The sequence below is a fragment of the Myotis davidii genome, unplaced genomic scaffold (genome assembly GCF_000327345.1).
Source record: "Myotis davidii unplaced genomic scaffold, ASM32734v1 scaffold210, whole genome shotgun sequence".
Classification (NCBI taxonomy): domain Eukaryota; kingdom Metazoa; phylum Chordata; class Mammalia; order Chiroptera; family Vespertilionidae; genus Myotis; species Myotis davidii.
In genome coordinates this window covers 2,914,876-2,925,264 of record NW_006282396.1, presented here as the reverse complement: position 1 = coordinate 2,925,264, position 10,389 = coordinate 2,914,876, and positions in this window count along the sequence as shown.

Here is a 10,389-nt window from a genome sequence, read left to right as displayed (position 1 = left end):
TCTTCCACAAAATACCGACTTCTGCACATGGGCCATGAAGTTTCAATCGCACTGTATATGCCCGCCTGTACATGGTGTTTTGTGGAAGAGCCACACTCAAGGGGCCAAAGAGCCGCATGTGGCTTGCGAGATGCAGTTTGCTGACCACTGATAACATATCAAACTAATGCTATGATGCATGTAGCAATATTCCTATTTCACAGATAGATAAACCGAGACTTAGATTGAATAAATTGTTTAAGGTGACAAGTGGAAGAGCTGGAACTTGAACCTTTTTCTTAATTATCAATTGGTTGTTACAATCATTAAATGCAATCATGATGTTTGGTGTTGGCGGCTCCCCCAGGATTGTGTGGTACCACCAGCCCAGCTGGGATTCTTGGCTCACTCTCCTCCCAGCAGGTGGGGCAGCTCACAACCTTCTCTTTACATGGGCCCACCGAGTACCGTATCAGTATAGGTGAGTTACACTCCACCCATGTCCAACACACCAGGCTTCTTATATGCTAGTGCTCCAAAAAGACTGAGAAGCAGAATTGTAGGGACCTCGTCCTGACACATAATCCAGAGTATTGTACACTGTCCTCAGCCTGCCTCTCTCACAGGTGATGCCAGCATATGGCACTACGTGTTCCACCTAGCTAACCCTCTGGTTTTGAGTTTCTTTGCTAAAGTCTATTTCTCTTTTATTTCTTCACTCTGTCAACTATGGTTTTTGCATTCAATCACAGTATATAGCATGTACACAACTTGGTAAGTTCTTGATGAGTGTAGACAGTGATTGCTATATTTATTTGTTATTATTACTAGAATGAACTATCAATTGAAATTTTTAATCTCTCTGTTATCTTTGCCACAATTTGAAGTATTTTCCTACACTCTTTGCTACGTTGAGGAAGTCTTCCTTACATTTTTCTCTCCTTTAAGAACCAGTTAAAATGTCACTTCCTCTCTCATCTCCCCAGGTGAATTAAGACACTCACTTTTTTAAAAAAAATATATATTTTATTGATTTTTTACAGAGAGGAAGATAGAGTGTTAGAAACATCGATGAGAGAGAAACATCGATCATCTGTCTCCTGCACATGTCCTACCAGGGATGTGCCCATAACCAAGGTACATGCCCTTGACCGGAATAGAACCTGGGATCTTTCAGTCCGCAGGCCGATGCTCTATCCACTGAGCCAAACCAGTTTCGGCCAAGACACTCACTTTTATGTATGTATGGTTATGGTATGTCCTACATGGTAGTATATCACAATGTTCTATGTAGATACACGACTCCTCCACTAGGCTGTGAGTGCCTCCTGGTAAAGGCGGGTGGTCCTTCCCTCTGGATTAGAAGTAGAAAGGTTGTCTCTAACCAATCCTATATAATAAAATGCTAATGGGCAAATTGTCCCCTTGACCTGGAGTTCCACTGGGAGTTCAACTGGGAGTTTGACCAGGGTGGGCCGCCCCCGCTCCCCATTGCCCCCCTCCCCTGGGATTGGGGGCAGGTCGGCTGGCCAACTGCCCACAACCCTACCCCTGCAGCCTGCCCGGCCTGATCAGCCCCGATTGGGGCGAGCAGGCTGGACCCCACTCATGCACAGATTCATGCACTGAGCCTGTAATATAATGTAAACATTGTTTTTTTCCTTTTAGTCCATTACTAATTTCATTTAACTATTTATCTGGAATTCCCCTCCTCTGCCCTGTATATTATACAGTAGGAGCATTTAAGACATGCTTCTTATTGATTTCAGTGTGAATCTTCTCTTCCCAATGTTTTGAATTGTCCTAAAAACTATTTAATGTCATAAAAAATAGGGCTTTGAGTTACTTTAAGAATGTCTCTTGGAGCTCTTTTTAGTGATATTCCAGAATTAAAATATTTTCTCCCCAAATACAAAACCCAAGTCATTTTCCCTAGACTGGCAGTAGCCTAGAGAAAAAGTAATCACCCTTGGAAGAATAAATGGAGAAAGTTTAGCTCTGGTAATGTGCTATATTATTTGCCAAGGCTCTAGCATACCATTTATCATATTGATTTCCTCAAATCCACTCACAATCCCAGTACGATCTGAAATATATTGCACTTCTTGGTTAGAACAAGTAATTATTTTTCACTGATGGCAACCAGGTAGGAAAGCATTTGTCTTTTGATTATTTTGAATAAATATTTGGGGTTTAAAAAAAGAGATAAGAAAATACAATTTATTTGTAGTGGGTAACTGGGTAATTATTGATTAGCAAAAATTATGTTCACTTGCCCTGCTGGGTGGTTCAGTCAATTGGAGCATCATCCCATACATCAAAAGGTTGAGGGTCCCATTCCTGGTTAGGGCACATACCTAGGTTGTAGATTCAATCTCAGGTCAGGGCATATAAGGGGAGCAACCAATTGATGTTTCTCTCTCCCTCTACTTTCCTCTCTCTTTAAAATCAATAAAAATATATCCTTGGGTGAAAAGTAAAAAGATTATGTTCACATAAGTGTGTATATACATATACAAAAGAAAGATTAATAATAGATACATTAATAGATAGACTGTCAGAAACAGAGATTTTGGTATCACAAATATGATCAGGAGTGCCATTGGAACATAGTGAAAAATAAATCTTGTTAAATTTTTCAAAAAACAAAGTTCAATATTCCTTAGATTTCCAAGGCAGTTACTTCACTGAAAATTCAATGTATTGTAAATCAATGCAAAAATATGAATTGTTTATACCATGGAGTTAGATGACACATGCACCTTCTGAGTGAATTTTTAAAAGACACCCCTTCCTTCTGGATACATCCCTGAGCCAGGGCACTGGGCTTGGCTGGATTTTGACCTCATTTGTCCTAATAACCAGGCATCCTGGCCATTTGTGGAGGTTCTTGTTTTCATCACACACAAATTTCTCACTTACATCAAAATATTATAAAGTTTTGCCATAGGCTGAAGAATTTTTCATTATTTCTTGCCATAGGCTAGAAACTTTTCAATTATGCAGAGATTTCCTGCTCATTGTAGGGTGACTAGCGTCAGTGGCCTCTGCACACTTAACTTCAGTAGCTCCCCCCATCATTGCCAACAGAGCTCTAAAACATACTCTACAGGCTAGTAACACACTCATGGAGAATCACTGGTTTCTCCTTCACTTCCCTAGACAAGACTAGGCAGCAAGGTCTTTGAATAGGAGACCTGGTGTCATTCTATACCAGTGATGGTGAACCTATGACACGTGTGTCAGAGATGACATGCAAACTCATTTTTTTGGTTGATTTTTCTTTGTCAAATGGCATTTAAATATGTAAAATAAATATCAAAAATATAAGTCTTTGTTTTACTATGGTTGCAAATATCAAAACATTTCTATATGTGGCACGGCATCAGAGTTAAGTTAGGGTTTTTCAAAATGCTGACACGCCGAGCTCAAAAGGTTCACCATCACTGTTATACAGTGGCTCACCTAGGACTTTATCAAGGTTTCTCTGTTTGGTCCTCATTTGAGCCTCGAAGCATCCCTGGCAATTGACAAAAGAGATGCTGTTATTTTCAGCTTAAAGATGAGAAAGATAAAGTGACTTATCTTATTGCCATGTAACTAGAGAGTTCAAAACCATGAAAAAATCCTTATTATCTTGAAAGAGATTAGGTTTTGTTCTATTTTCTCATATGGTATTCCCTTTCAGCATAAAATACTCAGATCTTATCCAAAGACTTGAATCCTTAGCTGGCCAGAATCACTTACTAAGGACTATTTTGAATTCCACTGTTTTCTTGTGTCAAGTCTTGTTTATAAGTGCTTTAATCTGATCAACCTTGCTTGCTCCTTTAGAAGCTGGTATTCCCAATGATTAATAGTTGTTAGTGCAATGAACCAGTTAACGAAGGCAGTGAAAACTGTTCTTCTTTTGGGGGGATTTCAAGGAAAAGGTAGCTGTGGCTGTTGCTTTGTAGTTTGTCTGATAGAAAGAGAAAGTGCTGTTGATCTGATCCAGTTAGAGTAAGATTTATGATCCCACCCATGTTTTAATTTCATAGACCTCTTATGCCACATTTTGCTTTAAATATGTTTTCTCTCCCATATTTGGATTGGTTTATTTCCTCCTCATTCCCTGGCAGGAAATAATTAGTGTAGTTATTTTTCATTCACTCAAGAGATTTTTTTTAATTGCTCTCCTATATAGCAGGCTTAGGCTGGGAAATAAAGTCACAGTTACCCAGGTATACTCCCAGCCTACAAGGAAAGTGTGGTCTGGAGAAGACAGAGGGGTAAATAGTAATAAGTACAGAATGGGCACCTAACCAAATTCGGGTAACAGAAAAAAAGGAAATGATATACAGAGGCCATTATAATTATTAGGCTTTATCCTAATGAAGGAATGGTGAAGGATTTTTTAAATAAGGTATATTACTTGCAAAGGTGCTGGGTGTGCATCCGATAGAGTCCAATGAGTTTGGTAGGATTGATGGGAAAAAATTAAAACATGAAAATTGATTAGCAAATGGGACCCATATCATGAGTGGTTTTATATGGTAGGTCAAGAAATTTGGACTTGATACTTAAGCTATGGTGACATGTATGTAAAACGGTAAGATTTTGTTTTATTAAAGTTAGTCTGGCCCTGGCTGATGTGCTCAGTGGTTAGAGCATTGGCCTGCACACTAAAGGGTCCTGGATTTCTGGTCAAGGGCATGTGTCTGGGTTGCAGGTTTGAATCCCCAGCCCCGGTTGGGGCGCCTATGAGAGGCAACTAATCAATGTGTCTCTCTCACATCCATGTTTTTCTCTCTCTCTGCCCTCTCCCTTCCTTCCACTCTCTCAAAAAATCAATGGAAAAAAATATCCTTGGGTAAGGATTAAAAACAACAACCAAATGTCAGTCTGGCTGGATGGTGGAGATTGGGAATAAATCTAAAGGCCTTTAAAATAATACAAACAGGAAATATGAATGGCCCAATAGCAAGAACCATAGCAGATGCTAGGAAGAGAGAAGAAACAGGATCTGGTGTTAGACTAAATGAGGGCTTTGCCGTGAGTAAAGGGTAGAGAAGGAAAAAAGACAGAAAAGCAGATTTTTTGTTGTCGCCCACAAGACTTAGAGGAATGCCATTCCCTGAGGTAGGAAACCCAAGTGAAATTGGAAACGTAGTTGTTGACTTCAGTTTTGATTATGTAAATTCAGTTTGAGCTCAGCTGGCATGGCTCAGTGGTTGAGTGTCAACCTATGAACCAGGAGATCACAGTTTGATTCCCAATCGGGGCACATGCCTGGGTTGCAGGCTAGATCCCCCGTGTGGACTGTGCAGGAGGCAGCCAATCAATGATTTTCTCTCATCATTGATGTTTCTATCTCTCTCCCCCTCTTCCTTCCTCTCTGAAATCCATAAAAAATTATTTTTAATTGAGTTTGAGGTACCTGTGGAACATCCAGTTGAAGAGATCCAACAACATTTGGATATAGGGATGTGGAGCCAAAATAAAGTCTCCTGGCCAGAGGTGGAGTTTGGAGTTATGAGGATGTACAAGAATGCAAAGCTCAGTTCTCAAGCTCGTAGTTATGAGTGTGGAATGTGAGCCTGAATGGCTTAAGTCAGCGGTTCTCAACCTGTGGGTCGCGACCCCTTTAGGAGTCGAACGACCCTTTCACAGGGATCACCTAAGACCATCCGAAAACACATATATAATTACATATTGTTTTGTGATTAATAACTATGCTTTAATTATGTTCAATTTGTAACAATGAAATTGGGGGGCACCACAACATGAGGAACTGTATTGAAGGGTCGCGGCATTAGGAAGGTTGAGAACCACTGGCTTAAGTTGAAAACATCAGTCTACCTTCCTTATTTTTGTGACCTTTGGGATGGGGAGATCTTTTCTGTGCTTCAATTTCCTCATCTGTAAAACATGCTTATCATCACACTACCTTCAGGGTTCTCTTGGGCTACCACCATCCGTTGAATAGTACCTGACATACAGTAAGAATTTTAAAAAAAATCAGTTACATACAAGAAATTTAACTTTCTGTTTGTATAATTCTGCTTTGGTGTATTTATATATCTCCAGTGCTTAGAACAGTGTTTGGCACATAATAGGGGCTCAATGAATAGCTGTTGAAAAATAAACAAGCTACTTTCTAGTATGAAATCCCATTCTGGAAGGATGGCAAAAAGATAATTTCCATTCATTCTCCCTCTGATTTCTTTGAGTTTACACCTGAATTCCTTGGTGCGTATGGAGTGTTAGGACATGACATCGAATCAGAGGTGGGTGCAAGCTGATGGGTAAAAGTCACCCTTGAGAATATGTGCTTGGAGGAATACACTGTCAGGGCTACTTCCTGGTTGGCTTTTGTTCCATTTGGGCACCCATGAGGCAAATCTTAGTGAGTTAAGATTGGGTATATAACCCATTTTTGGACAAAGGAGACAAGAGGGGATGGGGTATTCGATTTCAGAAGTGAGAACGGGTGGTTTACAGGTGGCTGAGGAAGAGCACATGGCAGGAAAATCCTTGCTAGACAACCCAGAAACAATACACATGATGTGGGGTTGCGAGCCTAACATGTGTGAAGTCTTCCTGACTAAAGTTAGGGAGTAAGATTCTTAAGGTGATTAGTTAAAGGTTCCCTGACTTTTTTAAAGAAACAAAAACCAAACACCAGGATCCTTTAAGGAAAGGCGGAAGGAAAAGCTCCCCTTGAGTTTGTTGAGCTTTCATTGATTTCAGTTCAAAATAATCTGCATGTCAAGGTGGCAATTTAAGGGACACTCAATCCCAAACCCCCAGAAGAGTAAACAAAGTAAATTTCTATGGTTTGTAACCAAAAACCATAATTAGTTCAAGCCATGTAGTCCTTGCTTAGTGAATAACTTCTGCCTTATACTATGGCCTTAGGACCTGTTATCTTACTCCTTGGTACTTGCTAAGAAGTATTAGCTTGCTTTATTGTTATTTTAATAATAAATAATAGTTTTGTCATTTTTACATATCCATTTTTCAGAAGGTAGCATTATTATAGCATCACATAGTTCCATTTCTTATCTTTAGTCATATCTTATTTCTTGGAAGCTCAATGAAAAATCGTTGTTAGTTTAACTTAGATAAACTCTGGGACAGCAGATGTGCTATCTTTCCTACCTACACACACTGCTGGTGGTTTAGATCCATGCCCAAGACCAGTCTCTTCTTTCTCCTCCTCCTCCTCCTCTCCCCTTCCTCCTCCTCCACCTCCTTCTCCTTCATTTTCTTCTTTTTCTTCTCCATTGACAATGGTCTAATAAACCCTTTCTTTTAAAAAATACTTTCCATTTTAAACCATTTTAAAGTTTCTCAAAAGTCAAGTCCAGCAGTTATCTTATCCAGACCCCAATTTTTGAGTCCCCTGCCTTTACACACTGGCTTACAGATTGTATAGGGCAAAATCAAAGACACCCGTGGGATGGGGGGCAGGGGGCTCAGGGTTGTGCTGGCAGCTGATTGATTGGGGATCAGATAAACGTAATAAATCTGTCTTCTGCTGCCTTGGGCGTTGCTGATTATCCAGGAGAAAACTAGCTCTATGAGGGGTGAGAGAGAAGAGAGAGAGAGAGAGAACAAAGAGAGAGAGAGGGGATTTCTAGAGCTAGGATTTAAAGTTAAATTTAATCAAAATTCTAAGGATCCTCACTTTCAAACACTGAGCCAGAATCAAGATTTATATTTCAAGTGTGATCAGTTATTACTATTATTATTATTATTATTATTATTATTTCTCAACATTTTTATATCACCTTTGTGTTAGTATTTGGAAAATGGTGCTCTGTGCAACCAATCAAGCACAACAATGTTGAAACCAAGGGGCCAAATTGCTTCTGTTCTTTTACAGAAAAGGTTACTTTTGTAATCTCTGTCACAGAATTTTTATAAATAAGAGACGAAAATTGTTTCCTAACAAAACTCAGAAACTTCTTATACAAATAATAAGTGGCTTGTTTTCAAAATACAAAGTTTATTTCTGAAGTCAAGGTTTATATTCCATGAACCCTCTGAGCCTGAAAATGTAGCTTTGGGAAATTCTTTTTGGAGCCCCAGAGTAGCTGCTCTAAGCATTGAAGTACCCCCCTGAGTGTGCCATTCCCTGCTTGATGACTTGATGGCTTAATTTACTTATATGTGCTCTTCTGAGCGTTTTTGTAGCTTTGGGTAGAAAACTAAAACCCAAGTTACTGAGCCACAGATAAGTGAAATTTACACTCATGAACAAGGAAGATTGCTATGATCATTTTCAGGGGGAAAAATTAACCACTGACAAGACATCAAACTTCAAACATCGAAGCTTTACTCTGGTTTCCATAAAGCCGATGGATAAACTGAGCACTAGTTCACAGAAATAATTACTGGCAAACGGTTTAATTAAGGTCCTGTTGCCTGTTTATTAACACTTCACATAATTTGCCTAATTTGAATGAAGACTTCCTAGAATACACAGTCCATGTCTTTCTGTACTGAAAAGATAATTGCTGATTCCTGCTTTCAAATAGCATCAGCCCAGTGATCTTCAGGGGTGTTTTACTCAAAATCGCACTGGACCATTCAGGACGAAACTTAAGGGAGAAAACAAAATAGCTTTGAAGAAAAACACAGATAAAGTAATTGCTGCTAATTACTAGTATGGAGCAGAGTTGGGACTAGAGCCCATTCATTCTTTTGCTGTTGGTATTAGCTGGTTTTATTACTTGAATTAGAGATTTTTTTGTGTAAATATCAGAAATCTGGAACCCTCTATCTGTCTCTTGGGTGCTCTTCTATAAACTATGACAATGGGCAGACCTAACCTTCATTTCACCCACCCAAATACATGTGTTCATGCGGAGACTCCAAATTGAAATAACTTAAATTTCAACAATCACTGGTGATTCTAGACAGAGACAATTACTATTGGGAAGTTGGTCAAATGGTGATCATTAAAATGTCTATACTACTCAAAGCAATCTAGAAGATTCAATGCAATTCTTATTAAAATACCAATGGCATATTTCACATATCTAGGACGAATTTCCAAAAAATTTATATGGAACCCAAAAAGACCCTCAATAGCCTCAGCAGTCTTGAGAAAGAAGAGCAGAGTTGGAGGTATCACAACTCCTGATATATCAAACTACACTACAAGACCATTGTTATCAAAACAGCCAGGTGATGGCCAGAGGGAGGACGCCCATGGCTGGGTGGAGGTGAATAAGAGGGAGGGGAGGGAATGGGGGACACCTGTAATAGTGTCAACAATAGAAATAAAGATTTTAAGATTGCATCATTATGTTTTAATATTAAAAAGGAAAGGGGAAATCTGAGTATATTTACATATTTGATGATATATTTTAATGAAAGAATAACATATAATTGTTATATATAATGAGATTATACTTATTAATTTTTCATTTTAGTTTTCTGTAATTTTCTAAATGTTCCATAATTAATATATTAAGGGTAAAAATAATGGTGATATTAATGTAAAAATTAGAATGAGAGAACTAATTTTAATGAACAAGAATATATAGAGGGTGTCCCCAAAAATGTATACACACTTTGAATAATTATTAATTCCAATAGGTTAAATTTGAAAAGAAAAAAAAATCAATTGAGCTATCAGCTGTTAAGTGTGTATACATTTTTGGGGGATACCCTATGCATGTTACATCTATTTTTAATATCTTTGCAAGATAGAAATTGTTAGAGGGTATGTACTTTAAAATTAAAGTAGGTCCAGAGTGATGCAGGGCAGGCCATATTCCTTCCTGGCTAGTCATATATTCTTCTGAATAAATAATTTTTTTTAAATCTTGAAATGGCCTAAGGCACTAGCAAATGTCACCGAATGGTTAGAGCATCAGCCTTCAAACTGCACCAAAGGGTCTTGGGTTTGATATGTGGGTTGCGGGTTCACTGTGCACCCCCCCTCTCCCCCGCACCAGAGGCAGCTTGTGTGAGAAGCAACATTGTATCTCTCTCACATTGATGTTTCTCTCTCTCTCTCTCTCTTTCTTCCTCTCTCTCTCTCTCTCCCCCTCTCCCCTTCCCTCCCTTCCACTCTCTGAAAAGCAATGGAAAAAACATTCTGGGGTGATGATTAACGAGAAAATAAAAATAAATAAAATAAAAATAAATAAATAAATAAATGAATAAATAAATAGGGTTAATGTAGCAACATGATAGGAATGTTGTCAAAAGTAAATGGGAAGATAGCCCAGAAGAGCTCTGAGCATAAAGCGAGGCCTAAATAGAAAGCAATTGTTTTTAAATAATTCTTTATAATTTTAAATAACACTTTATGAATAATGCCAAATGCTGCCAAATAGAAGGATATAATTTATAAATACTTCTATTTAGTACTTATACCATATACTTTTAGAATATCCTCAATTCTATTAA